The sequence below is a fragment of the Sinocyclocheilus anshuiensis genome, unplaced genomic scaffold, assembly GCF_001515605.1.
Source record: "Sinocyclocheilus anshuiensis isolate Anshui unplaced genomic scaffold, SAMN03320099.WGS_v1.1 scaffold1916, whole genome shotgun sequence".
In the NCBI taxonomy this organism is placed as follows: Eukaryota; Metazoa; Chordata; class Actinopteri; order Cypriniformes; family Cyprinidae; genus Sinocyclocheilus; species Sinocyclocheilus anshuiensis.
Genome location: NW_015558589.1, coordinates 346346 through 352805, shown reverse-complemented (window position 1 = coordinate 352805; position 6460 = coordinate 346346). Strand labels below are relative to the sequence as shown.

General features: G+C 36.7%; 1 protein-coding gene across 1 annotated transcript in view; it reads right to left on the bottom strand.

Annotated features, from left to right (window-relative positions):
* LOC107679952 (neurexin-2-like) overlaps nt 1-6460 on the bottom strand; it is a 329958-nt gene that overhangs the window by 4316 nt on the left and 319182 nt on the right. The window lies entirely within an intron of this gene.

The following is a 6460-nucleotide window of genomic DNA, read 5'->3' as shown; positions in this document are numbered from 1 at the left end:
ATTTTCTTCTAAAAGACGAGATAACTCGTCAATGGCGGGGAAAGAGGTAATTCCCTCGTTTAGTTCCAGGTGTTCCACATTTAGTTCCTGTATTTAAGCCCTGTGTTTTCCTGAGTCCTGCGTTCAGTCTCAAATGTCTACCCCGTGTGCTACGTGTGCGGTCCCTGTGATTTTGGTTTCATTAAAGTGTATTTCTGTTTTGGATCTCCTTCATCTCCTCACAGTAGTGCACTGTGACAATATTAGAATGATTTCTGAAGATCATGTGACACTGAAGACTGGAGTAATGATGCTGAAAATACAGCTGCGCATCACAGAAATACATTACAGTTTAACAGATATTCACATAGAAAACAGCGGTTTTAAATTCTAATAATATTTCACTGTTTTTACTGTATTTTTGATCAAATGAATGCAGCCTTTGTGACCAGAAGAGACATTTGTTCACAAACTTGAGCCTCATTTTGTCACATTAACAAGCTGAAGACGCCGTGTGTGATTTACTGTACGCTCAAGGGGATTTCACAGTGATGCCAGAGAATAACTGTTTTCAGTTCCCCAAAGAATCTTTCAATGATCCGTTTCTAAAAGAAACATTTTATTTTCTAAGTGTGAAGAACTTTTAATTCATCTAAAGAACCTTTTCCACTGTAAAGAACCTTTAGTGGTTTCAAGGATAATAAATGTTCTTTTTTGTCTGTTGTTTGAAACTTGACAGACACAAATCAAAGGATCAGATGATTCATAAGGATTATATAAAATGAATCAGTCTGATTTTAGTGTAAAAACAGCTTCATAATATGAATCTTCAACAGCAGGTCTGCAAACTTAAAAATTAAAATGTGTTAGAAGTTGAATATCAAGATCAACCAAAACCAGTGTGAGCTGCCCACATTATATAAAATGTTCAATTAAAGTGTAATGCATGAATATGACTCCGAGCAACAGTGATGATGATTTTAATGGGTTTTCTCTGTAAGCATAATACATTATGTGTATACATTGTACCTTATGTACATACATTAATACAATACTGTATGTATAATAAATGCAGCTCTTCATATGAACAACAGAGTCGCTCTGCAGCTTTACAGCAAACCTTAAAGATGTTGAATCTGATCCTCTAGGAGCCTTACAGAACACAATTTATACAATTAACATCAGCATTAGAGTGTAAAGAAGAAGAGCACAGATTAATATATGTATACATACAGCGGGTAAAATAAGTATTGAACACGTCACCATTTTCTCGCAAGATTTCTGTGAAAATAATTATCAGAAGAGTTGTCTAAGAGCCAAGGATCACTTGTGGAGAGCTTCAGAAAGACCTGGAATTAGCATGTCCAATTGTTTCAAAGAAAATAATAAGTACAATAAATAATGCACTCAACCGCCGTGGCCTGTATACACGCTCACCACGCAAGACTCTATTGCTGAAGAAAAAGCATGCTGAAGCTTATTTAGCTGCATAACATTTAGACAATCCTGTGAAATACTGGGAGAATATAGTCTGGTCAGATGAGACCAAAATTAAACTCTTTGGATGCCATAATACACACCATGTTTGGAGGTCAAAGGGCACTGCACATCACCCCACAACATCATGCTGTGGCACTGGCAAAATTCATATAATTGAAGGAAGAATGAATGGAAAAATGTATCCCAAACACAGCCAAGGAAACTCTCGATTGGTTTCAGAGAAAGAAAATAGAGCTGCTAGAACGGCCAGCCAATCACCTGACTTGAATCTAGAAGAGGCCCACAGAACCTTCGAGCTTTGAAGACTGTGGAAGAATGGGCCAAAATCACACCTGAGCAATGCATGCCACTAGTTTCTCCTACAAGAGGCGTCTTGAAGCTGTCATCACCAACAAAGGCTTTTGTACAAAGTATTAAATAAATTTCAGTAAGCATGTTCAATACTTTTCCCTGGGTCATTCTATTTTATTACACAGAACTTATTTGTTTTGTTTTCTTTGTATGTATGGAATACTTGAGTTGTTACCGACATCTGGTGAACATTTCATGTCAACAGCACCTTTAGAAATATATTTACGGAGAAAAATGGTGACATGTTCAATACTTATTTTACCCACTGTATATATATATATATATATATATATATAAAGATTACAAAAATCACACACAATTAGTAAGCTTAAAGTAAAACTGGAAATCTTGCCTTGTCAACTAACTGAAACCAGTTTACACTGAATTAATAAAATTACCAAAGCTGAAATAAAAAAAATGTAAGCTAAATAGAAAAATAAAGAGAAACTAATACAAATTGTCAAAAGCACATACAATTACGAAATTTTGTACTAAAATAAAAGCTGAAGATACAAAAATAAAAGCTAGCTCAAAATATACATGTGTAGTGTATCCAGATATCTCTATTCACTATCATACTGGCGAAACAGTGCATATTTGTGTTTGCAGAGGTTTCTATTTACACTGTTTATCACAGAGTTGAGCAACATAGCCGATCACAGACAGATCTGTCGAATCACTGCCAATCACTAGAATTCACTCACCGCTCAAAACACCAGAGTTTTTGTCCATCGCTTAGTTTTGCAAGCTCATGGATCCTCTCATTATAACAAAACTTCATGAGATCATGATGCGCTAAAACGAGGAACAGCTTTTCAGTGATTATAAATGCTATATTCTAGGCTTTATATAATCCATTCAGAATTTGTATAAAACTTTTGCTTTTCGGGCACACACGCTGCAAAGACATATGCATATTTATGTGGTATTCATACTCAAAAGAGCAATGGACGGGACAAAAATATACGTGAAAATGTATGTGCATTGAGGCTAGAGCACACTCACTAATTTCTGAAGAGCCCTCAGTATTTAATTCTGGAAAAAACTGTGTTGGAGCAGTTCTCATGATCAGTAGCTCATATTCAGGCGATCGCATGGAGTTTTATGTGGCAGTAGGCTATGCTTCAAAGTCGAAAAAATAAGCAAGATTTTTGTGAATCGGAAAACGGAAGAATTGTGATTTCTTCCATGAAAATCTCTACCCAGCTAGAGTAAACATTAATGCTTCATTGAATACTCTGTTCAACTGCTGAGTTCATCATTGACAGCAGTGTCGTCGTGATTCTGAATATGAACAGATTCACTGAAACTGAAGCTTCAAATGTCTGGTTATCAGAGATGAAACGAAGGGGCTGAAGCTGGTAATTAATATGAGTGTGTTTGATGACTGTATAACGTCGTGTCGTGCGAGCGTCGCTATCACGAATCCGATACAAAGAGGATAAAGCGGCTCCGTCAGCGGGACGGGATTAAACGCTCCCACTGCGTCTATTCACACCAATTACTCGCACACACAAAAGGCCAATTTGTTTTTGCAAAGCCTGATACGCGGCTAATGCTCTGAGCTCAGACGAGAACGCGGCGCGACGCTAACAGCCCTGAACGCTGTTCGTCGCGCGGCGAGCGTAAGCCTGTCAGACGCAGCGGAAGCGTTTCCGGCACAGTTCGCTTCACGCTCATCAGAAGCAGAGGCTCGTGGAGCCCGCGACAGGAAACCGGAGGTTCAGGTCAGAGCCTATAGAGACGCTTCACGCTTCAACAAAACACACTCTTTACGCTTTAACCAGTTCAGGGGCTCCAGTCTGTACACTCACAGTCATGCATTGGCAGGAGCTTTTATTCAGATCACGCATTACACCAGTTCAAGCTGCTGCCAGCGCCACCTACTGTCTCAACCACATACACAATGACTGTGCGATTCTAAATGTAAATCACTCTTTGTGTATTGTTCTACCTTTATTCAACTTATTACATTTTTCTGGACGTATATTATGTTTGTGTTTTTGTTTGTTTGTTTTTATTCCACGTAATTATTTTTGTAGATTACCTAAAATTTGTATCTAATTCTACTTATTTAATTTTCTAGATGTATATTACGTTAAGTTTTTACATCCTACTTCTTTTTTTACTTTTTTTTCTTATTTATTTTTTATTTTTCTATTTTTTATTCTACTTATTTAATTTTTCTAGATTTATATTTCATTAAGGTTTTTAAATTAATTCCACATAATATTTTTTTTTGTAGATTACCTGAAGTTTTTATGTAATTCTATTTATTTAATTTTCTGGATGTATATTACATTAAGTTTTTTTTTTTATTTAAATCCACTTAATTAATTTTTGTATATTACCTAATATTTTTTATTTATTTATTTCTACTTTAATTTTAATCTTTCTAGATGTATACTATATTGAGGTTTTTTAATACTTATTTAATGTTATATAGGTATATTATTGCGCTCTTTATTTCATTCTACTTTTCAATATTTTTTCTAGATGTATATTATGTTAAGTTTATTCAGTTCTACTTATTTATTGTTTTCTTGGTGTGTATTAGGTTAAGGATTATGTAACTTAACTTTAAAAAATCCAGATGTATATTATGTTAAGTTTTTTTTATTATTATTATTTGACTTCTGTTTTAGATGTATATTATGTTGTTTTTAATTAACCTGCAACTTGTCTAGATGTATATTACCTTAAGATTACCTTTTTAAAATGTAATTTCACTTATTTAATTTTTGTAGACATATGTTACTAAAGTTTTCATCTACCTGTACTTGTTTAATGTTCTCTGTATTCTCATGTGTATATACAGTAAGTATGTGAGTGTGTGGAGCTCGTGGGATGCAGACTGAAGTCTGTGTGAATGAAGCACGTTCTGATTCTGATTAGTTTGTGCAGTTCTGCACCCTATCAAGGGTAGCTCACGCCGTGTCTATGAGGTTCACAGGAGTCTCATCCATCCTCGATAGTAATTATGAAGCTCCTGAAGAGGTGATTTTATGTTTTGCTCAGGAGTTGAAAGTGTGCTCTGGGAATCCTCTTCTGTCTCTGGTCTGGAGTTGTGTTTATTGCGTCTGATGAAGGTTTACTGTCACAAACGTGCCGCTCTGAGATGAACAGAAAACCTGAGGATCTTCATCAGTGAGCGAGAGGAGATGCGGAGGTGAGGATGAGGAGCACAACTGTGTTCAACATTGATAATAATCAGAAATGTTTATCGAGCAGTAAATCAGCATATTAGAATGATTTCTGAAGATCATGTGACACTGAAGACTGGAGTAATGATGCTGAAAATACAGCTGCGCATCACAGAAATACATTACAGTTAAACAGATATTCACATAGAACACAGCTGTTTTACATTATAATAATATTTCACTGTTTTTACTGTGTTTTTGATCAAATAAATGCAGCCTTGCTGAACAGAAGAGAGTTCTTTCAGAAGCACTGACCCCAAACTTTTGTACAGAAGTGAATAATAAATAATTTTCTCATTGATGTTCAAGTGTTGTGGCGTGAGAAATGAGCTAAAAGCTTGTGGAGCTTCAGTTTTACAGTCATTCTCACCTCAACGGCACTGATCATGACTAATCTAGTATTAGTCATGCGGGAAACAGATAGAAACTCAACCGTCGGCTAAAACTGAAATAACTTAATTCAGAACGTCTGACTCATTTCTTTGGGCTTTTCTATACAAACTTTCTAACTAACACACCATGTCTACAGTATATACGCATGATATTGTTCAAACCCAGAGGAACCGAAGGAGAGCTGAGCGAACGTGACGACGTGATTCACCTGTCAGACTGAACCTTCCCATGATGCAGTGCGCCAGCTCAGGTCACATGACTATCATTAAATCATGAGGACAGCCGGCGTTTGAGCTTGTTTTAGTCAGGATTTCAGTCTGACAGGACTAACCTCTTTGTTAACTAACCCATCCTGACCACTAGTTAGCGTCTGCGCTCCCATTGGCTGCTGTCTCACCGTGTCATAGCTCATTTGCATAGAGCTGTACTGCAGTCGCCTTAAATAGCAAACATCGGTGACAGAAATGGCAGAAAGACAACAGAAGCGCATGTACGTCTAATAATTCATGATATCTGACAGTAAACTCCCAGGTGTGTCCCTTATTTACCACAATTCACCAGATCTAGTCACATGTTACTGCCATTGTTTTCATTAAATTAGATCATTATTAGTATTATTATTAGTCCTGCTCTTCCTTTCCACCTTAATACTACTTATTTAGTGTTTCTAGATATATATTATATTAGGGGCCAGATTTACTAAACAGGGCAAATTAGCATTAGAGCAGAATTCCATAAAAGCGCTGATGGGAGGGGAAACTCTGCGTGTGATTTACTGACAATGCAAAGATTAAGAACACAGACGCGGCAGATCATGTCCATAATGACCAACGCAATCTACTGAGAGTAGCACAAATTACCTCCTGCTTTAAGACATGCTTTTTTGGGGCGTTAAATAATGACGCAAATACCAGTAATTTGACGAGCGTGTCAACACACGAACGTGTGTGTGTGTGAGTGTGTTAGTGAGTGAGTGTGTGTGTGTGTGTGTGTGTGTGTGTGTGTGTGTGAGAGAGAGAGAGTGTGTGTGTGTG